This window comes from Benincasa hispida, unplaced genomic scaffold, assembly GCF_027475165.1.
Source record: "Benincasa hispida cultivar pf3 unplaced genomic scaffold, pf3_genome.v1.1 HicScf387, whole genome shotgun sequence".
Lineage (NCBI taxonomy): Eukaryota > Viridiplantae > Streptophyta > Magnoliopsida > Cucurbitales > Cucurbitaceae > Benincasa > Benincasa hispida.
Genome location: NW_028326478.1, coordinates 2,120 through 26,468, shown reverse-complemented (window position 1 = coordinate 26,468; position 24,349 = coordinate 2,120). Strand labels below are relative to the sequence as shown.

At 38.9% G+C, this 24,349-nt stretch overlaps 1 long non-coding RNA gene and 1 pseudogene across 1 annotated transcript; one reads left to right on the top strand and one right to left on the bottom strand.

Moving 5' to 3' along the window:
• Positions 1-1,750: 1,750 nt before the first annotated feature.
• On the bottom strand, positions 1,751-23,365 carry LOC150030261 (uncharacterized). Its single transcript, XR_016527113.1, has 3 exons — positions 23,208-23,365; positions 2,576-2,764; positions 1,751-1,919 (listed from the first exon to the last, which is right to left on the bottom strand). It is a non-coding gene; the product is annotated as an uncharacterized LOC150030261 (long non-coding RNA).
• On the top strand, positions 13,743-20,389 carry LOC150030262 (uncharacterized; annotated as a pseudogene).
• Positions 23,366-24,349: the final 984 nt, after the last annotated feature.

Sequence of the window (24,349 nt, the reverse complement as noted above, 5' to 3'; positions counted from 1 at the left end):
TTGACAGAAGGTGAAACAATCTTTAAGGCAGGGACCGGGGAGATTGTTTAGGCCAGAGTAGTGGGAGATATGAAGTTATTTATAGAAGATAAGTACATTTATTTGAAAAATGTATATTATATTCCTTCTATGAAAAGGAATCTAATATCTGTCTCCTGTTTTCTAGAACAAAATTATAAAGTTTATTTCGAAAATGGTGAAATGTTCATCAATATGGGAAATAGACAGATTTGCTCTGCAAAATTAGAAAATAACTTGTACATGTTAAAACCAACTGAGGTCAAAGCTGTTTTGAATATAGAGATGTTTAAAACTTTTGGGACTCATAAGAAAAGGAAGATTTCTCCAAATGTTTATCTTTGGAAGACCGTTCATTACCATCATGTGAGTCTTGTCTTGAAGGTAAAATGACAAAAAGATCTTTTTCTGGAAAAGTTCTTAGAGCCAAAGAACCCCTAGAGCTGATTCACTCAGACCTTTGTGGGCCTCTAAATGTTAAAGCAAGAGAAGGGTATGAATATTTCAGCAGTTTTGTAGATGATTATTCCAGGTATGACATGTTTACCTAATGCACCAAAACTTTGAAACTTTTGAAAAGTTCAAAGAGTATAAGGCTGAGGTTGAGAACCAATTAGGTAAAAAGATTAAAACACTTCGATCGGATCAAGGTGGTGAGTATATGGACACAAAATTCTGTAACTATTTGATTGAACATGGAATTTAGTCTCAACTCACAGCCCTGGCATACCCCAGCAGAATGGTGTGGTAGAGAGGAGAAACAAAACCTTGTTGGACATGGTTCGTTCCATGATGAGTTACGGTTAGTTACCAAATTCTTTTTAGAGACATGCAGTTGAGACTGCATTGTATATTTTGAACATGGTTCCCTCGAAAAGTGTTTCTGAATCACCTTAAGAGCTCTAGAGAGGACGTAAAGGAAATTTATATCACTTCAGAATTTAGAGTTGTCCGGCACATGTGTTAGTACAAAATTCTAAAAATTTGGAACACAGTTCAAAAGTATGCCTATTTGTAGGGTACCCAAAAGAAACTAAAGGTGGTCTCTTTTATGATCCTCAAAAAGATAAAAGTATTTGTATCAACAAATGCAACCTTTTTAGAGGAAGATTATATAAAGAACCATCAACCTCACAGTAAGCTAGTAATAGAAGAAATGTCCAGAGAAATGACAAATGCATCAACAAGAGTTGTTGATCGAGCAGGTCCTTCAACATGAGTTGTTGATAGAGCAGGTCTGTCAACAAGAGTTGTTGATGAAACTGATATTTCACATCCTTCTCAAGAGTTGAGAATGCCTAGTCGTAGTGGGAGGGTTGTGCAACAGCCTGACCGGTACATGGGTTTAATTGAAATTCAAGTCATCATACCAGATGATGGTTTAGAGGATCCATTGTCTTTTAATCAAGCAATGAACGATGTGGACTAAGACCAATGGATTAAAGCCATGGAAAGACCCCTAAAATCATGATAGGCGAAGAGCAGTTGAGTTCACTCATCATAATTCAGAAATGCAAGGACCTAGTGCTAGGCCAAGAGCATAATTAAAAGAAAAAATTATCCTCAAAATCCCCAAAGAATACGAGTAAAAGAAAAGTATAGCCATCCAGTTATTTGAAGTCTTCATAAATCGTAAATCAAGATCTTTTGACACGTAAATTATTCTTGTAAGCGTAGAATGTTCTTGGATATTATAGTAATAAACTATTCAACAGTGTTGTAATTACCTCTCAAACGGCTCCTCCTCACATGAATTCCCAGAGGATGAAAGCCAGTCCAGGTCAACAAAGTTTGAGCAACTCATAGCGTCCCCTTCGGAAAAGAAAATATGGTCACCTTCAAGGCATCTTTCCCTTTGAATGGACCCAAAAAGCCGCCTCTGAGGCATTGAGGGAGTATACCTACCTCGAGACATTCGACAAACACCATTCAGTTATCATTAGAAACAACACTGCCTAAAAGATAACCAGTTAGTAGGATTAACCAGTTGGATATGAAGAACAATCGAATTGGGGTGGAACAGCTTTGGAGGAAATAAAAAGGTGCCTATGTTTTATAACATTTCCCGTAACAAATTCTACAAAATACGACACTTGTCTTCATTTCCAAGAATTCTTACCATATTCCTGCAGAAAAATCTATCTAAACAAACACAACTAGGCTTCCGTTTGATTATCCAAACCTACCATTTGTTAGCCCCATTGGTACGGAAAGCAAAATCACAAATGGCAGAACTACATAACAGACGACACATAATTTCTACAACTTCCAACCTAACAGGCTTCGTCTACAGAATCCAAAAACAAACTTAAAAAAAAAAAAGAAAAAAAAAAAATATGCCTCCTATAAAATGCCGGATACAACCACCACAAAGAGTTGATATTATAAATATAATCATGAAAAACAAATGCAGATGGGTACTCAGCACATGTGGTTTTCTTAACTCTCTGGCTCTTGTTTAATGAAGACACGTCTAACTTGCTGGTAAGAACTGTTGCATGAACTACGAGAGAAAGGAGCTACAAATTTCACAATGATAGAGATGGTGGTATCAAACCTTGACAATGCTATATCACTTCCAGAAGTGGATATTTCTGGAGAAGATTCTGAAAGAACCTCGCTACCTCGTGATTGTTTGGACAATACAGAGTTTGAATGTTTTTCAAGCTTTCTATCTGTAGATAACACTGGTGAGCAATTTTCGTGAAGAATATTTCCATCTGACAAGGATCTTTTGAATGCTGACCTAAACATCAGAAGTTGATAACTCAGTCAAACAAGAACAAGCCTAACATATGAGGAACCAATGAAAACATCATCAAAAGAATGCATATTGTCTCTATAGTGAGCTAGTGCAGTTTTACTTATGATTTATACATTTATACAGTTTTTTTTTTATATATATATATGTATCGGAGAGTTCACACATTATATTACACTGTAAACTGCCACTGTGGCAGTTGCATGAATTGCATCACCTTCCTGACAGCTTAAAAGAACGTGGTGGGGTGGGGGTGATCAAGATATTCTCCTGCGCTTTGACTGAGCTTATTAGAGGACTCCAATAAAAGGAGCAATTGTGCCAAAAATATGTAGACAAAGAAATGCACGTGGACAACAGAAGTAAAACAAAATCAAGATATTATTCTAATAATCCGCCTCTCAAGTCAACTCAGCTAACTAAATAGTAGTTATTCATTCAAACTCTGTTCGAGATATTTGTCTTAATTGGAATGCTTTCATTTAATCTATGTAATTATGTTTGTAAGACACAGTTTTCTATTGTAATTGTCATATTTTGTTTTGGGATGTGATGAGGGTACTATGGGTGTGTCAACCTTGTTGAGATAGTCAGGTGCACTTGTTGATCCCTAATTCTTGTTATTTCATAATTTCTTGTAAGTCAAGCATTAGTCTCTTTTCATTCTTTTCATTTCATCAATGAAAATTGTTGTCTGTTTCATAAAAGAAAAAATTGGACTAATCCAATGATCCGGGACTCTACTAAAAGCATTAATTTTCCCCATATGATAAATTCTTTGGTTACCTCATTTTCTTTGATACCTGAAACTTCCAAAGGGCTGAATAACTAAGTCGAGTACTGGGGCTTGGTGTTAGGCCCCCAATAATTAATAGATTTGTTAGGAGGGGTAAAACTGGTAATTCTCCCCCTTAGTCATTGAGTCAGTCTGTTATGCATATATATGCTTTCCGTGTACTTTGAGGTTATCTTAAAGTTTTCTGTGTATTAGCTGGTGACTAGTATATGTCGAAAATAGGATTTTTACCCTAGGGGTATTTTTGTAATTGTCTCTCACCCTAGGGCTCTCTACTGTCTATTTATTCACCCTGTTATCTTGTATTCAGGGTATCAATTAAAAAATAAAAGAAAAGATCTGTATCGTGGTTTTTCTCCCTGTTCTAGGGTTTCCACGTAAATTGTGTGTTGGTTTCTCCCCTTTCTTATTTTCATCATGGTATCAGAGCAAGGGGACAAAACCCTAGCCATTATGAAAGAGAACCATCCACAGTCGCCTTCAGATGGTGGATCTTCGAGTTTTGATATGAAAATTGCTATTCGGGCCGCTGTGAAGGAGTGTTTTCAAGCTGCTTTACCGGAATTAATCTTTGCCGTCCAGTTGCAGTCAACAGAGAGCCGCCGTCAATGAGAGCCACCTCACCTAACGGAATCTAGCCGGATGCTCACGCCGCACATGGACAGATCTGAAGAATACGCAAACAGATCCAATCTGCCTTGTCTCACGCCGCCGTCGACGGATCCGACTCAGATCGGGTATGGCCGCAACAACCCCTCAGATCCACCACGAACCGGATCAGATCTGGCTCCGATCGAGGACGTCCGCATCCGCAGCAACCCCTCGGCAGACAGAATCCCTTCGTCCGCGTCCGATCGCGCCTTCGACCTGCAAACATTCGACGAACAGGCTGGGCGTGCATCCATCCATCCGGTGTGCCCTAGGGTTTCGACTTCGACCTGCAAACATTCAATGACCGCACCGGCATACCCTAGGTTTTTCGCTTCAGATTCCGCGAACCCACCCATCCGACAAGGAGATCTGGACCTTCCCGATTCTGCCCTAGGCAAGTTTGACTAGCGGCAGACCGACAGCCACCTCGAGCAGCACAACCGGCCGGGATCCTCATACCTGCCGGCGATCTCTCAGCCGACGACCATCTTCCCGTCGGCGACATGTGTTCAGTCAACAATGGCAGCCTAGTTTCCAGCCGCGTGTAGTTCGGTCCATTACTCAGACGATGTGAGACAATAGTTGGCCTCTCTGCACTAGCAGATTTCAAATCTGGATACAATGTTTGGCACAAATCCCCAACAACCTGTTTGTTCTGAGAATCCAGTAACCTCTTTCTCTATTTTGCCCAATACAACTTACTTAACTGGTTCAATGAAAAATTCTGCAGGACTTCTGCTCGAAGAAAAACTAAATGGGGAGAATTATTTCTCATGGTCCCAGTCGATTAGAATGGCCTTAGAAGGAAGGCACAAATTCGGGTATCTAATAGGAGAAATTCCGAAACCTATCCCAGGTGATCCTCAAGAAAGAATCTGGAAAGGGGAGGATTCTCTATTACGGTCGGTTCTTATTAACAGTATGGAGCCCCAGATTGGCCGACCCTTATTGTATACAGCAACTGCTAGAGATATCTGGGAGGCAGCTAGGGACTTGTACTCGAAACGACAGAACGTATCCCAGTTGTACACGTTACACAAACAGGTCCATGAATGCAAGCAAGGGACCATTGACATTACTTCCTACTTCAATAAACTATCAGTGCTTTGGCAAGAGATGGATCTTTGCCGGGAGATTGTCTGGAACTGCGCACAGGATAGGGCACAGTATTTGAAACTTGAAGAGGCAAATCGGGTTTATGTGTTTTTGGCTGGATTGAACCCAAAATTTGACAGTGTTCGAAGTCGCATATTGGGTCAACGACCTACCCCGTCTCTCAGAGAGGTGTGTTCAGAGATTCGACTAGAAGAAGATCGATCATAGGCTATGAACAATCCTGTGACAGCCTCCATTGATGCATCAGCCTTTGTTTCAAAGGCGTCCAGTTCCGACAATGATAAAAAGCCCACACCTATCTGTGAGCATTGTAAGAAGCCGTGGCATACGAAGGACCAATGTTGGAAGCTGCACGGCAGGCCCCCAAACAGTAAGAGACGACAGTCACATGACAGATCAAACTCCGGGTGTGCTCTTGTAAGTGATTCAGTTACTGAGAATACACAGCATCAGTCCTCAGCCGATAGTAAGACCAATTTGAATGCTGTCGGGGTGAGTGCCATTGCTCAATCAAGTACATTCCCATCTTTTGGCCTTATTAGCATTAATGGCAAGAAACCCTGGATCGTAGATTCAGGGGCCACAGATCATCTCACTAATTCTTCAGAGTTGTTTGTTTCTTACTATCCAAGTGCGAGAAATGAATGTATCAGAATTGCAGACGGGTCTTTTGCCTCGGTTGCAGGGAAAGGGAATACCTCCCCGTTTGATGGTTTAGTATTACGTGATACACTTCATGTACCTAAAATCTCATATAATCATTTATCGGTCTCTAAACTGTAAGGCTATTTTCTCACCAAATTCTATTGTATTTCAGGATCAGAAGTCGGGGATGACGATTGGCACAGCCTGACACGATAGAGGGCTCTACTTCCTTTCTGACGATGTATTAATCTTCTAGGGAGACGCTATATTAATCTTCTAAGGAGGATCATAGAACTAGTTTTACGTCTTTAAAGTTTTCTACTTCCGAAAATGACTTTATGTTATGGCATTATTGTTTAGGACATCCGAACTTTCAGTATATGAAATATTTATTTCTGCATTTATTCCGCAATATTAATATAGTGTCTCTAAATTGTGATATATGCATTTGTGCCTAACAAAGTCGTATTTCGTTTCGTTCTCAACCTTATAAGCCGTCCAGTCCCTTCTCCCTCATTCAAGTGATGTCTGGGGACCATCACTGACTACTACCTCTACTGGTAAATGTTGGTTCATCACCTTCATAGACGACCACACACGCCTCACTTGGGTGTTCTTACTTGCTGACAAATCTGAGGTGTTTTCTACCTTTAAACAATTTTATACCATGGTTGAAACCCAGTTCCATGTCAAGATTGGGATTTTGAGAAGTGATAATGGACGAGAGTTCTTTAACACCTCTTTCCATGACTTTCTTGTGTCTAAGGGAATTGTCCACCAGAGCTCGTGTGCTTGTACTCCCCAACAAAATGGAGTAGCTGAGCGTAAAAATCGCCATCTGATGGAGGTTGCCTGGTCTTTAATGTTGTCCGCCACTCTTCCGTCCTACTTGTGGGGGGATGCCATTCTTACAACGGCTCACCTCATCAACTGTATGCCTTCTCGTGTTCTTGACTTTCATAATCTCTTGGACCTTTTCAAAGAATCCTTTCCGACTACTCGCCTGCTTTCTGATGTACCCCTCCGTGTCTTCGGCTGTGTTGCGTTTGTCCACTCCCATGGCCCAAATTGCACAAAATTCCACCCTCGTACTCAAAAATGTGTTTTTGTTGGGTACCCTCTTCACCAACGTGGGTATAAATGCTATCATCCGTCCTCTCGAAAATATTGTCTCCATGGACATTACTTTCATTGAAGACCAACCTTTCTTCCCCGTTAGTCATCTTCAGGGGGAGAGCTTAAGTGAAGAGCCTAACTGGTCCACCTATGATATTCCCTTAGGGGATTCCACCCTGATTCCTTCTCCTAGTTCTGCAAAAGTCTGTCCTGTCCTCCTTACCAACCAGATTTCTTGGATAACCTACTATAGGAAGAATCGAAGAAAGGAAGAGTTGCCACCTGTTGATCAGCCGGCTTCGGTCCATGAATCAGACCTTGCATCTGGTTCAAGTACGTGTATTCCTGAAACTAATGATGTTGATATATGTATGGAGACTGACAAGTGCAGGAAGATAAGGATGAAGGAGGTGGAGGTGGCAATACAGAATATGTGACAGATGAGGAAACAGCTGAGAGTGATAACAGTAGAAGGAAAAGTCCTGTTGGTGACAAGGAAGTGGAAGATACTACTGAAATCCTTGATTTACAGGTGATCAGTCATGCTGAGAAATCAAGAGAGGTGGAAAATCATGATGCCTCTCTCGATCTTCCAATAGCACTAAGGAAAGATACTCGTTCATGCGCAAAGTATTCTATGCACAGCTACATGACATATAATAATGTCTCCCGAATTTAAAGCTTTCACTACCAACTTGGACACTATCATGGTCCCAAGCAGTATTCGTGAAACAATGGAGAACTTTGAATGGAAAATGGCTGTTATGGAAGAAATGAGGGCGCTAGAGAAAAATGGTACATGGGAACAGGTGCCTTTACCTGAAGGGCACAAGACAGTTGGGTGCAAATCGGTATTCACCGTAAAATACAAATCAGATGGGACGATTGATCGATATAAGGCCAGACTGGTTGCCCAGACTTACGGAGTTGATTACTCTGAAACATTCTCTCCCGTAGCCAAACTCAGCACTATTCGGGTTTTGTTGTCAATTGCTGTAAACAAAGATTGGCACTGCATCAGTTGGACGTTAAAAATGCGTTCCTTAATGGAGATCTTGAAGAGGAAGTCTAGAGCCCTCCTCCTGGATTCGAGAGTCAGTTTAATCACAGAGTTTGCAGACTGAAAAAATCCTTATATGGATTGAAACAGTCCCCAATGGCTTGGTTTGATAGATTCACCACATTTGTTAAAGCACAGGGATACAACCAAGGGCATTCAGATCATACACTATTTACGAAACGGTCCGACTTCGGGAAGATTGTCGTCCTCATAGTGTATGTTGATGATATTGTTCTGTCCGGCGATGATGAGAATGAAATTATGAGGCTTAAAACGAGAATGGCCAGAGAATTTGAGATTAAAGACCTTGGTAAGCTGAGATACGTCCTGGGAATGGAGGTGGCCTGATCCAGAGAAGGTATTTCAGTATCGCAAAGGAAATATACACTTGACTTGCTCAAAGAAACAGGCATGACTGGGTGTAAACCTGCTGACACACCGGTGGAGTATAATGCAAAACTTGGTGTTACAAACAACGGAGTTCCTGTTAGCAAGGAAAGGTACCAGAGGTTGATTGGGAAGTTGATCTATCTGTCCCATACAAGACCCGATATTTCATATACAGTAAGCGTGGTAAGCCAGTTTATGCAAGCTCCTTATGAGGAACATATAATGCAGTTGAGCGTTTCTTCGGTACTTGAAGGGGACCCCTGGTAAGGGACTAATGTTCAGGAAGTCTGAAAAAAGGACTATTGAAGCATACACAGATTCTGATTGGGCAGGCTCTGTCGTTGATAGAAAGTCGACCTCTCGATATTGCACCTTTGTCTGGGGTAACCTTGTCACCTGGCGAAGTAAGAAATAGAGAGTGGTGGCTAAGAGTAGTGCTGAAGCTGAGTACAAGACAATGAGTTTAGGGATATGTGAAGAAATCTGGTTAGATAAGGTGCTGACTGATCTTTACCAAGACAGGGATCTTCCAATGAATTTGTTTTGTGATAATAAAGCTGCAATAAGCACCGCAAACAACCCAGTCCAACATAACAGAACCAAACATGTAGAGATTGACAGACACTTCATTAAAGAAAGACTGGATAATGGGAGCATTTGTATCCCCTATATCCCCCAAATCAACAAGTGGCAGATGTTCTCACCAAAGGGCTACTGAGACCTAATTTTGATTGTTGTCTTAGCAAGTTGGGTCTTATTGATATTTATGCACCAACTTGAGGGGGAGTGTTGAAAATAGGGTTTTTACCCTAGAGGTATTTTTGTAATTGTCTCTCACCCTAGGGCTCTCTACTGTCTATTTATTCACCCTATTCTCTTGTATTCAGGGTATCAATTAAAAAATAAAAGAAAAGATCTGTATTGTGGTTTATCTCCCTATTCTAGGATTTCCACGTAAACTGTGTGTTGGTTTCTCTCCTTTCTTATTTTCATCAGTATATAACAGCAAGGAGAGCGTCAACCTCTCGAACTGGTGGTGAACAATCTATTAAGGATTCTCCAGGACTACAAAACCTATTCAAACTTCCCGCTTCCTGATATTATGAGGTGACCGGTAGCAAAAGAGTTGGGGAAATATAACCTTTGAGTGTTAATAGTAGATTGACATGATTAAATTTACCATAACCTACCTACGGCTGCTTTTGGGTCTATTGCTAATTGCTGAAAAATTCTGTGTCTTCCTCTTAGAGGGAAAGGGTTTTTTTTTTTTTTTTTTTTTTTTTTTTTTTTTTTTTTTTTTTTTTTTTTTTTTTTTTTTTTAATAGAAGGAAAGGGTTTCTCACCTATAAGAAACACCTAGTACAAATAAGGAAAATAAAAAATACAACAATAAATAAACAATGAATACAATGAAGATATTGACAAATATGGAAATAATCAAACATTCCCACACAAGCTGGTTTGAAGATATCATTTGTGGTCAGCTTGTTAATCAAGTAGTTGAATAGCCACTATGGGAGACCTTTAGTTAATGCATCAGCAATTTGTTCATCAATTAGGAGGTAAGGGAATACATATTACTCCTGCATCAATCTTATCTTTTGTTAAGTATTTATCAACTTCAATGTGTTTTGTCCTATCATGAAGGAATGGACTATTGATAATGAAAATTGTTGCCTTGTTATCACATTAAATGTTCATGGGAATCATCTAAGAGAATTTCAATTCTTCGTATAGTCTTTCTTATCCATATGCCCTCACAAATACCATGAGCTAATACCCAAAATTCGACTTCAACACTACTTCTCATGACCACACTTTGTTTTTTACTTCACCAAGTAACTAGATTCCCTCCAACAAATGAGCAATAATTAGACGTAGATCTTTTATTAGTGGTGCTACCAGGCCACAAAACATTGATGTAAACTTCGACATGTTTTTTAAACAATATGCCTTTTCCAAAAGCACCTTCCAAATATATCAGGATCATATAAATTGCTTCAAAGCGATGAGAAGCTTCATTGCAATATTTTTCATCACCAATGCAGAACTTTCAATTGAATCAATAGATTTTTTTCCTTTTTTTGCCAATCATAACATTCCTGCAACTTCTTCCTTGAGACTTCAGAAAAACATCATTAATACTTGTATTGACCCAAAAGTTTAAGCTAGTGGATGAAGTCAAATTTAATCTTAACATTTCTCCTTACTTGTGGGCTTGAAATATAAAAAATACCTAACAAAATATTAATTGGGGAGGAAATAACACAGGAGGAGTTTGAACACAAGAGCTTCATAGACCACCTGCTTTGATACCATCTTAAATCACCAATTAACCCAAAAGCTTAAGCTAGTAAGTAAAGTGAAATTTAATCTAATATCACTAACAGTTGGAAGAATAGTTTTTCCAAGTACCCTGCCTCTTGTTATAAGATATATTTAAATTCATATGTGCAGTCGTCCTTTATTGTAATTTTGTATATCCTAGATTAGGGTTTCTCATTATCCTATATATATGGACCTTTTATCTAATTAAATGATAACAGAGTACATGGTATCAGAGTCATTCTTTGTTTTAGGGGCTAGAATATTCTTTGACGGCTTTGTGGGTTAGGGTTTGAATTTGGGTCATACGGCTGAAAAGCCTGATCTTGCTTGCTCCTCTTTTTAAAGAAATAGCTTGAGTGAAAATCTGACCTGACGCAACGGCAGTTTGATGAGCAATCAACCAAAGAAGCAACCCTTGCCTTAACCCGCATCTTTCATGCCTAATAGAATATGGAGAGTGCGTGATTCGATTTTCTTTTCCTCGACTCGGACTAATGTAAGTAGGTCAAGCAACACCTTATAAAGAGTTCAAAGGTGCAAAGCCAGAAGCATATCTAGTAGCAGACGCAAAGAGAGCATAGCCAGGTCATTGTTCACACATCACATGTGGATTGGTGGATTTCTCATAGTTGGTGCTGCTGCGCATGCAGCCATTTTTATGGTAAGAGACTATGATCCAACTACTCGCTACAACGATCTATTAGATCGTGTCATTTTGATGTTCCTGCTCGTGCCCGGAGCGGGAATTCCTTCATACGAGGACTTCCGTTTGTTTTCTTATCATCCCACAGTCAGAAAGCATTCGTAAGAAAGCAGCTCGCTAGATATCAAATGGAAAGACTTCTCACTGAACACTCTTTCACAGAAAATGCAGAAGTCATCGCTTCGAATGGCCATTTGACGACACTGCCCACCTCAGGAGGAGTGGTGCCACCGTCCGACTCGGTCTGCCGTCGTAGTTCAAAGGAAACATCCGTGCGCGAGTCACACGCGCCGCCGGTTCGGATCGCTCTTTTGCCACGTGCTGGCGCATGAGAGCACGTGAGGACATCTTCGCTTTCGTCGGTTGGGTTCATCTCGGGTTAGCCTTTTAAGTCCATCTGTGCCTTTAGTTCTACCAACATCTACTCGTGTGTGAGGCTATTTGGAAAATACCCTTTTGTTCCTAGGGTTTGTGACTGTTTTGCTCTCATTTGGGGCTGTTTTGCTCTTTGATTTACCTCGCTTTCGATTCTGATTTGTTTAATTCCCCTGTGGGATCGTGTGTTGGTTCTTAATGGATGAGATGAATCATATGGTTGTATCCAATGTAATTCCCTTAGCATCAAAGATAACAGAACATAAGTTGAATGGAGATAATTACTATCATTGGTGTCGCACTATTCAGTTTTATTTACTTAGTACTGATATGGATAATCATGGCTTGAGAATCCACCACAAGATGATAAGAAAAAGGCCTTGTTTCGTGATAACGCTCGACTTTATCTTTAGATTAAGAATTCCATTGAAAGTGAGGTTGTTGGTTGGTAGATCATTGTGATTCTGTTAAGGAACTCTTAGAGTTCTTAGAATTTTTGTACTCGGGAAAAGAACACGTCCATCGAATGTTTGAAGTTTGTATGCAATTCTTTCGAGCCGAATATAAATCAGAATCTATTACAAGCTACTTTATGAGGCTTAAAAAGACAGTTGTTGAACTTGCCTTATTGTTACCTTTTAACCCAGACGTCAAAGTTCAACAAGCGCAATGAGAAAAAATGCTGCTATGATATTTCTATGGACTTTCACCTGAATTTAGAATGGCTAAAACATAGGTTCTTTCTGATTCCGAGATTTCTTCGTTAGAAGAGGCGTTCAGTTGTGTCTTCAATCCGGTTCGTCTATTTCTCATCATAGTAGTGCCTTTTAAGCAAGAATAATAACCCTCAAGTTACTCCGAGGATGACCAACAATTTTCAGAAGCCTAGTTATGATAATCGAAAATTAGATTCTCAAGAGATTGTTTGTCACTATTGTCATAAGCCAGGCCATCTAAAATGTGATTGTCGTAAATTGTTGTACAAGGCTCAACGATCTCAACATACTCAGATAGATTCCACCAGTGATATGGCAGAAAAGTCTGTTACCATCTCTACCAACGATTTTGTTAAATTTCAAGTATTTCAGGAATCCTTATGGGCATCTTCTTCATCAAACCCTACTGCCACCTATAAAGCACCGACACTCCTAAGATGGCCAAGTGTCAGTGTTGGACACGTCTCCGACATGCCAGATTTTATTATTTTTTAAAATTTTTGACATGGCTGGGACATGATACTGCAAAATTAAAAAGAAAAAACAATGAAAGCTGATAAAAGTTAGCCCAGCCCGAATGCTTAATTTTATATAAGCCTAAGCCCAAAAGTTTTAGGGTTATTGTGTTTTTTATTTTAATTTCTCAAAATATATTATTCCATTCCACTTTTCTTCAAAATATCAAAACTCCCCACGCCCAAGTCCAACCAACGAACTCCACTCGATTTTGACGGCCGGCCACACCTCCACGCTGGCAGCTTCTCCACGCCCAGACACGCCGTCAGCAACTTCTCCATGCCCAGACTCGTCGGCGACTTCTCCACGCCCAAACTTCGTTCGACTTCTCCACACCCATACTCGCTGGCGATTTGGTTTGTTTCTTCCCATTTTTTCTTTTTTTGCGTTTTTCTCCCTTTCATGAACATACTGTTTTTGTTTGAACATTTATGTTTGAACTGAACCGTTATGTTTTTTTTCTTTCCATTAAATCTTATTTTGTTCTTTTTGTTTTATTTAAAAGTAGTATGGCAAAATCATCTTCAAGTCATACTGAACTCAATTAAAAAATGACTACCGATGATGAAACAAAACCGTTATGACAATATGTTACAAAAAATGAAAGATTGAATGAAGGAGGGGGAAATATTTCTTGGCAATATAATTTTTGTCAAGAAAATAGAAAAGGTTCTTATACAAGAGTTGGGACACATCTACTAAAATTGAGTGGATTTGAGATTGGAGTATGTAAAAAAATCACCCCTAAAGATCTTGTTGAAATGCAAAAGTTAGAAGATGAAGCTAAAGCATGTATTGCAAGGAATGCTCCTAAACAAGTTCTTTTACCACCTTCACGACATATGCAAACTGAATCTCAATCTTTTGGAAAGGGAAGTATGGGTTGCTATTCATATTCTTATTCAACAATGGAACAAAAGAAAAGGAAAGGAAATGTTAGTGCATTAGAGAAGTCATTTAACTTGGCAATTCGTGATCGAGTGGATTTAGAGATAGTTAGAATGTTTTATTCTTCAGGTTTGCCTTTTCATTTGGCTAGAAATCCACATTATGTGAACGCATTTGCTTTGGTTGCAAATAATGCTTTGTCGGGTTATTTACCTCCAAGGTATAATAAATTGAGAACAACTCTTCTCCAAAAAGAAAAAGCAAACATAGAGAGATTGTTGCAATATGTGAAAAGTACACGGTCTCAGAAGGGGGTAAGTATTGCCAATGATAGATGAAGCAATTCGCAGAGGAGACCATTGATTAACTTTATGGCAATTACAGGAGGAGGACCAATGTTACTTAAAGCTGTAGATTACTCAGGTGAGACTAAAGACAAATACTTCATAGCCAATTTGATGAAAGAAGTTATAAATGAGGTAGGACATGAGAATGCGATTCAAATAATCACTGACAATGCTACAAATTGTGAGGGTGCAGGACATTATTGAATCACAGTTCCCCAACATAGTTTGGACACCTTGTGTAGTTCATACCCTCAATCTTGCTTTGAAGAACATTTTTGCTGCAAGAAATATTGATAGTAATCAACATGTATTTGCAGAGTGTAGCTGGATTTCTGAATTTTTTATGATGTTATGTTTGTCAAGCACTTTATCATGAACCATTCCATGAGGCTTGCTATGTTCAATGAGTTTGTGTCTTTGAAGTTATTTGCAGTAGCAGAAACACGATTTGCATCTACCATCATTATGCTTAGAAGATTTAAACTCATTAAGGGTGGCTTGCAAACAATGGTTATCAGTGATAAATAGGGATGCTACAGAGGAGATGATATGGTGAAAGCAAGATGTGTAAAGGAGTTGGTACTTAATGATATTTGGTGGGATAAGATTGATTATATTCTTTCTTTTACTTCTCCTATTTATGATATGATCAGAGATTGTGGATGCACTGATGAAGAAGACTCTGGTACAGGGCATGGAACTGGAGGAGGTTGTCGTCGAGTATAGACCTTAATGATGGGAGGAAGAGTAGAGGTAGCCACAGGAAGAGATGAATTAGGAAGAGGATCGGAAGGAGAAATAATTGTGTAGACAAGGAAATCATCCTCTAATTCCTTATGCTCCCCCTGACTCTTATTCGAAGAGAAAGACGGTGATGAAAAAAAATGGGGTATTTTAAAAAAATGTGATATCAGGAGAGGCTAAATATATATTTAGACTAGGACAATAACACCGATACCCCTTTTGGACATGGGAATAACCAAGGAAAATACATTTTAGGGACTTTGGATCCAGCTTGGTATGCTAAGGCCGAACATCCCGAACAAAGCAGGTACAACCAAATATTCTGGGTTGAATGGGAAACAAATGTTGCTTGGGGCATAAAGTACGAAAACGTATCTCACCCTTACGAATGGAAGAGGGCATGCAATTTATTAAGAAACAAGCTGTGGAAACAGCATCAGCCCAAAAGGATTTTGGAACATGCATCTGAAACATCAAAGCTTTGGCTGTCTCAAGGAGATGATGATTCTTTTGTTCTGCAACCCCATTTTGAGATGGAGTATCAACATAAGAAGATTGATGAAGAATGCCATGGGCATCTAAATAAGACTTGAGTGTATGAGAGAAATATTCCTTAGCATCATCACTCCGTAGGATTTTAAGAATACCACTAAACTGAGTTTGAATTTCGGCATGGAAGTTACGAAAATGTGAAAGTAATTCGTTAAATATAACCACGTAAAGTAATTCGTTAAATATAACCACGTAACACGAGAATAGTCATCGACAAATGTAACAAAATACCTAAACCCTCCTTTGGACTCAACAGAATAGGGACCCAAAACATCAGAATGGACTAATTCAAAAGGAGCATTAGCTCGTTTATTGGCTCGAGGATACAAACTCAAATGATGAAATTTAGCAAACTGACATGACTCACAATCGAAAGAAGACAAATGTTGAAGTTGTGGACGAAGACTCTTCAACACAGAGATAGACGGATGACCCAAACGACAATGCTCTTCAAAGGGAGACGACACACTTGAGCATGTGATGGCCGTAGGTGTTTGTGGTTCAAAGATGTAAAGACCTCCAACTTCACGCCCTTTACCAATAGTCTATTTCGTCATAAGATCCTGAAATAAGCAATAACCAAGAAATGTGGTAAATTTAAAACTGATGACAAAAAAATTGATTCAGTAAGATGGACGGTTTCTGATCCTAAAACAGAAGTGGAGGTTCTATCAGCTATAGTGACATTAGGTGAAGAGGTAGATGTACAAAGGTTAGAGAATAAACTGAGGTTACCTATTGTAGCGCTAGAGTCAATGATCCATTTTGACGTGGAGGAAAGAAGACATTTAGAAATGTTACCTGTCTCTGTGATGGCCGTAATGGGAGTAGAGGCGACATGTGTAAAGGGTGATGGCATCCTCTGACCCTTATTCAGCAATTTTCTGCATTCACGCTTCGTATGACCAGGTTTATGACAATAATAGCAAACAATACCTCTTGGATTTGATCTTTGGTTATTTGGATGACCTTTGAAGCTATTTGATTCAACCCCCTTATTACCTCTGTAATTATTTGTGCGCCCAATCAAAGCACTGCTAGAATCAGATGATGTAACTGCTTGTTTCTTTTCAGTACGAAGTATTCGAGTGTAAGCTTCTTCCAACGAGGAGATATTTGAGCTTGACAACACTTGATCTTTGGCTATCTCATATTTAGGTGCAAGGCCTACTAAAAAGCTCATGATAAACAACTTTTCACGTTGAGCCATTAGAACTTTTGGATCCGTGCTAATTGGCATCAAGGCATTGAATTCCATGCATGTATTTTTAACCTCCATAAAGTAGCTTGTAAGAGATTTTTCTCCTTGATCAGGTTGATATAGAGTCTTACAAACATCAAACACTCTATTAATATTCACAAACATCAAACACTCTATTAATATTCTCTTTCCCTGAATAAAGGAAATCCAGATATTCCAATAGTTCCTTGACTGATTCGCAGTGATTTACTAGTTCAACAATTTCACGGTCAATAGAATTCTTGATTTGTAGAAGCATCCTTGAATCGTCCCGCCACCAAAACTTCTTATTAGCATCAATCGGTGGCTCTTCTGTGATGTGATCATCCATCTCCATGCTCCTAATAAAGTGGCGGACATTTGATCTCCATGAAAAGTAGTTGGATCCATTCAACTTGTGTTCAGTTACTTTTGACACCATAGGAACAATCTCAGACATGATTATTGGTTTCTGATCAGCCATTACCTCAAAAACAATAGACACCGGACAGCAGAGAATCAAACCCTAATTTACCGAAGAGAGGTCTTTACAAGCAGTGAGAATATCTATATATCCCAAACAAACACACCACCAAGAAGAGTCAATCACATTGAAGCAACCCACAGAAAACAAACAAAAAAGGACGGCGCACGCGCCTACACGCGCTGGTCAGATGGCAACCAAACTTTGAGGTTTTGTAGATCGGTGGCTGGGTTTCTCTTTGGACTGGGCGGTGTCGAAAAAAACAGTTTCCTTTTTTTTTTTTTTTCCAGCAGCGGCGGCTAACGACGGCGAACGAACCGAAGACGGCGACTATGAGCAAAAGTGTAAACTCACCTCTCCACAAAACCCTAAACGTATCACAAATGGATTCTAAATTCTCAAACCCTAAGGTTCACAAAAACCCTAAGTTTATTTAGAGAGCTCTGATACCATGTAAAACTCCTAGGTTTGAGAAAGAATCAGAATACTTTATTCATTCACCAAAGATATGAATATATACAAGTGTACAAGGCATAGAAAAGGAAAATATGACAAAAGGAAAATATCACAAAATATTTACAAGAATGGAAAATCCTAATTATAGAATTATAACAGTTATTATAGTGCACAATGGCTTGAAGAAGACAAGACTCGAGTTACACCACATAAAGACTTAGAAGTATCAAGAGAGAGGATGAAGTGTATCGAGAGATATTTTAGTTCAGAGGATGAAGGAACAAGAGTGAACATTGAATTTGCCAATTTCTCTACCATATCTTCAGAGTTTGCTGAACATGATTCCCTACGTGATAGATATAATATGCCTCCGAAGAGTTGGTGGGCCATCCATGGTGCCTTTACTCCAACTTTACAATCACTAGCTATGAGAAGTTACTTGTTCAACCTTCATCTTCCTCGTGTTATGAGCGAAATTGGAGTACATATTCATTAATGCACTCCATAAGAAGGAACAAGATGACACCACAACGTGCAGAAGACTTGGTATACATCCATAGCAATCTATGTCTTTTATCAAAAAGAACTCCTGAATATTTCAAAGGAGAGACGAAAATGTGGGACATTGTTGGAGATTCATTTGATTCATTTGAAGATGCGGGAATGCTTGAAGTAGCTAATTTATCTTTGGACGAACCAGAATTGGAAGCTATAGTTTTTACACTGATGATGGTGATCAGAATGAAGCTTCGAGTAGTTAAGAGGACATTGGACAAGAATAAAGAAAATATAGCTTGGCTTCTTCGATTTTATTTTGTGGTTTTGTAACTTTTGTAGTGTTGAACTAATTACTAAAACTTGTTATGACTTATGACGTTGGACCGTTAGTCATCTTATCTATGGTTGTATGGTTGTTAATGATGTTTTTAAATGGAATATTTCCCAATATGTTTATTTCACGACATATATTTAATTTTTTTTAATAAAAAAAATAACGTGTCTCCGACGTGTCGTGTCCTACTTTTTTGAAAATTGGAGTGTCATCGTGTCGCCGTGTTGATGTCCGTGCGACAGGTAATTCGAAATGGCTTCTTACATCATCTACCAAGTGGGTCATAGACTCAGGCGCTCATATGCCAGGTAATTCTAACTTATTTTCGGCACCTGTCCCCTACCCCAACCCCATCTGTCACTTTGGCAGATGGATCCACCTCCTCTGTTCTTGGATCCGACATCATTCCTCTCACCCCATCTCTTTCTTTGTCCTCTATATTACATTTTCCTCAGTTGTCTTTTAATTTGATTTCTATTAGCCAGCTTACACGCGACCTTAATTGTTGTCTTATTTTTTTCTTGGTTCTTGCTTGTTTCAATGTCGTACGACGAAGAAGATTATTGGTAGAGGACATAAGTCAGGGGGCCTTCACATTTTTTACCACCAGATACCAAAAATTGTAGCCTACTTTGGTGTTACATCCCCGCTTGTAGTTCACTGTCGTCTGGGTCATCCTTCTTTGTCCGTGTTGAAGAAAATTTATCCTAAATTTCGTTCTTTGTCGTCTTTGAATTGTGATTCGTGTCAGTTTGCTAAATTCCATCGTCTTAGTTCAAGTCCTAGAGTACATAAACGAGCCAACGCTCCATTTGAGTAAGTTCATTCTGATATTTGGGGTTCTTGTCCAGTTGTATCTCAAACAGATTTTCGTTACTTTGTTACTTTTGTTGACGATTATTCTCGTGTGACTTGGTTATATTTAATGAAAAATCATTCTGAGTTATTGTCTCATTTTTGTGCTTTTCATGCTGAAATTCGAAATCAATTTAATGTCTCTATCAAAACTGTGTACAGATAATTCTGGTGAATATTTCTCTCATGTACTTGGATCTTACTTATGTGTTCATAGCATCATTCATTAATCCTCTTGCGCAGACACTCCATCTCAAAATGGTGTTGCTAAAAGAAAGAACAAACACCTCCTTGAAACAGCCTGCGCCTTATCCTTTCAAATGCATGTTCCAAAGAAATTTTGGGTTGATGCTATGTCCACTGCTTGCTTCCTGATCAATAAAATGCCTTCCTCTATCCTCAATGGAGAGATTCCTCATCGTACTCTTTTTCCTACAAAATCTTTGTTTCCTATTGCACCTAAGATGTTTGGCTGTGTTTGTTTTGCTCGGGATATTCGTCCTCATCGTACCAAATTAGATCCAAAATCTTTGAAATGCATTTTCTTAGGCTATTCACGTATTCAAAAGGGTTATCGTTGTTATTGTCCTACTCTTAATAGGTATCTCGTCTCTCCTAATGTTACGTTTTTTGAAGATATATCTTTTAATCCCTCACTGTCCAATCATTGTAAAGGAGAGGAGGATGATCTTTTTATCTATGAGATTACCTCTTCCACATCATCTCCTACTCAACCTTCTTCTGTGTCTCTTCCTTCTCTCCCACTGGTCACTCGAGTTTACTCCAGGCATCCTCTACAGCCACCTCCAGACACGTCCTAGACCGATGGTTTCTTCGACATCTGATTCGGAATCGAGTGATGATCTACCCATTGCCTTTCCTACCCTATCTCTTCGTTTGTTTCGTATAACCGGTTGTCTTCACCCACTTATTCCTTTATTACATCTCTTGATTCCATCTCTATTCCTCACTCTGTTCATGAACCTTTATCTCATTCTGGTTGGCATAGTGCAATGATTGAAGAGATGACTGCATTGGATGAGAATGGTACTTGGGATTTAGTCTCGCGTCCGACAGGAAAGAAGGCTATTGGATGTAAATGGGTGTTTGCTATAAAAGCCAGTTCTGACGGAACAATGACTCGCTTGAAAGCTCGTCTTGTTGCCAAAGGTTATGTCCAAATCTATAAGACTGATTATTCTTATACATTTTCTCCTGTTGCTAAATTAACTTCCATTCGACTATTTCTGTCTATGGCTGCTACTCAAAATTGGCCTTTGCATCAACTCGACATTAAGAACGCTTTTCTGTATGGTGATCTTCAGGAGGAAGTTTACATGGAGCAGCCATCTGGGTTTGTTGCTCAGGGGGATGTACATTTGATGTACATTTGAGTTTCACTATCCCATAACTTCTTGGCAATAGAGTAACACATATAGTTATAGTTGATGTCTTCAACCATGGTATTTATGAGCCAAGTCATAATCATGGAGTTTACAACATCCCACCTTGCAGACGAAGGGCCATCTGGGTTTGGAACAGGTTTATCACCAGTAATGTAACCAATCTTTCCTTGTGCACAAATATATATTTAGACACCTTGGGACCAAAAAAGAACGTTATCTCTATTAAGCCGAATGGTTGTTATTTGGATAGTGGGACTATGGAATGGATGCGATTCTCTAAGATTTTAGCAAGATGACTTAGTTTCTGACCTATTGTTGAAGAAACAGACCAAAGAGAAAAATAACAGAGAAAAACACACCAAAAAATTAGTGAACAAAGAGAATTCAAATGATGGACGGCAGACGACGGTGATTGACAATGTAGACGAGGATGACTGGCAATGACTAACTCGCGAACAACATATGAGATCCAAAGAATTCATGGCAAACGAACGAATGAACCTAGCCACTAAGATGCAACATCTGACAAACAAGTGATCGACTGGCAGCTGAGATGCAACGTTCTGTGGAGATATGCTATTGATCGATGGCAGCAATAGCTAGGGTTTTCTAGAGTCTCATAAAATTAGGGTTTTTATGGCTTCAAAACATTAGGTGCTTTGATACCATGCTAAAAAGAATATTTTCTATGTATTCCTTTTAGAGGGAAAGGGTTTTTTAAATAGAAGAAACACCTCTATTACATAAAATAAAAAATACAACAAATATAACACATTAAATACAATAAATATAATGAAGATATTAACAAATATGGAAATAATCAACACTAATTTTAGTTATTGGTCTAGGGGTTATTTGAGTTTTAGGGTCAAACGGTCATTTAACAAGTAATCAAATACAAATGTCTAAGTTTAAATCCCTTCCCTATTTTTCTGGATGGGCCTCATATTAGTTTCTACAGGCACAAGTGATGGTAAGTATTTAAACTCAGTGGCTTAGGGAAGGGGACTGTAACACCTCTTTTTTCCATAGGATGGCTAGTATTGGAAGGAATCGAAACAACATTGGTCCTTGCTCTAGATAGTGGGGAGTTATCTTCTAATGACAAGGTTGAGGAAGAAGTTCTCTCTCTCTTCAACAATCCCAATGGCCTGAAAATGCATCCTAAACCATTTGTTCAAGGTATTGAGAGGTGTCCCCTATCAAAAAAGGATGGGGATGAGTTAGTGGCCCGTTTACTCTAGAAGAAATTAAAAGAGAAGTTTTTGGGAGTGATAGGAGCAAGTTGCCGAATCCATATGCCTTTTCATTGCCTATGGCTTTTTACCAAGATAATTGGGATCTCCAAAAAATAGGAGTTGAAAGGTGCATTTAAAGAATTCTTTGAGAGGGGTATCTTAAATAGATCTATTTCAAGATGTTTGCCTGCCTCATTCAGAAGAAGAATGACTATTTTGAGTCGCAAAGAGCTTTAATAGTAGAAAGACTGATCCTAGACCCTTATGGAGTAAAGCCATTGAGGACTATAGAACCAAAAAGAAAGGTGGTGTAATCTTTAAAATTAATTTTGAAAAGGCGTATGATCATGTGGATTGGAACTTTTTGGATAGGGTGATGAAATAGAAAGGTTTTGGACATGAATGGAGAATGACTGGAGTTGTGTTATAAATGTGAACTACTCTTTTCTCATTAATAACAGTTTGGAAGGTAACATTGAGGCTTTGAGCGGTCTTAGGCAGGGATCCCCTGTCCCCTTTTCTTCCTCCTAATTGTGGATATGTTGAGTAGACTTATTTATAGGTGCATTGAAAAGAAAACTACCGAGCCTTTTGAGGTTGGAAATGTGGAGGTGGCTTTGTCCCACCTTCAATTTGCAGATGTACCACTCTTTTTGCTCAGAAAAGGATGATTCTTCTAGGACTCTAATCACATGTTGGGTTGCTCAAGAAAAGATCAAATGTCAGTTATTGGGGGGTCAAATGTGATTAGAATAAGCTTAGAAGTTGCGCGGACTTGATAGGTTGTGAATCTGGCTTCTTTCCTTCCTTTTACCTTGACCTCCCTCTTGGAGAGAACCCGAAAGCTATATCTTTTCGAGATCTGATTGTTGATAAGGTTAGAAAAAAGAAAAGAAAAGAAAAACAGTGTCCCCACTATCTTATAGAGTAAAAAAAATTATAAAATTAAATTAAATTAAAACCTACATCAGGCAATATCTGGATAGAAGATTTACCTTCCATCTTCTTGCACATGGATTCGCCCATTCCTTCCTACGTTACAATGCTGATCTGAATCTAGTTCCCAGAGTGCAGGCTTGTTCTTTTGTGGTTGAAAATGTCCCAGAAATCTGAGACAATTATTTCGTAGTTAAAAATTTTACACTATCCACGATTTAGTGAATATCATCCCCATGTAAGTCTATGTTGTCTATACCCAAGAAGCATCTCCTTAATTTTTCTTTCATTTATGGATCCAATTAAGACATTAGTTTCACATATACATACTATTCCTATTCCAAGCAACTATCATAATCAATTAACTCACATTTTCTTATGCAGGAGCAATTTTCAGTTTATTTTATGTACCATGTAGTCACTTCTTCAGTTATTTACTCTTAATTTATTCTCGGATCAGCAAAAATACAAAATGAATAATAAGCTAAGCATGCACTCAAAGCCAAAGAGTATTTATAGAATATTACTCCAATTGGAAATAATAAAAGACGAATTACACTCGCACAACATAACGTAGAAAGAACTCCAAGCAGACCCCAAAAAACTACTTACATCTCTACAACTAAACATGAAAATTCAAGCAACAACTACTTCAATGCCAGAATTCTTCTTGAAAGCATGTTCGACCTCTTAACATCTACTTCCTGTTATGCAAACCTGGTTCTACTAATCATTGCCGTTGGACTCTGTAAGACCTATTATTCATTCATATGTGAGGAGGGTAAAAACGGAAAACACCTGAAGCATCTTCAGAATGAGTGGAAGGCGTCTATTTCAGTTATTGATGTGGGGACCATGAGGAGAGGTTTAAGAAGGATTTTGGAGAAGAGTGGTGTGGAAATTCTGGGCTGAAGACTTCACTGGAGTGGAAGGTGCTCTAGCATTCGCCTTGCCTAGTTATCTTGTTCTTGCTTTCTTCTTAATTTCTTTTTGGCATTGTGACTTGTTAGTTGATTTCTATATTGTATCGAAAACTACTCTGTTCACTACTCTGTTCTTTTGAATTATATCAAGGCATAAGGGAACCGTTTACCCTGTTCTTGTTTGTTTTGCTTGTTGGGATCTTCTGAGTGCAGGAAATACTAAGATACCTAACAAACCATATGCCTTCTTGGTCTCATTAAGCATGATCAACGTGCTT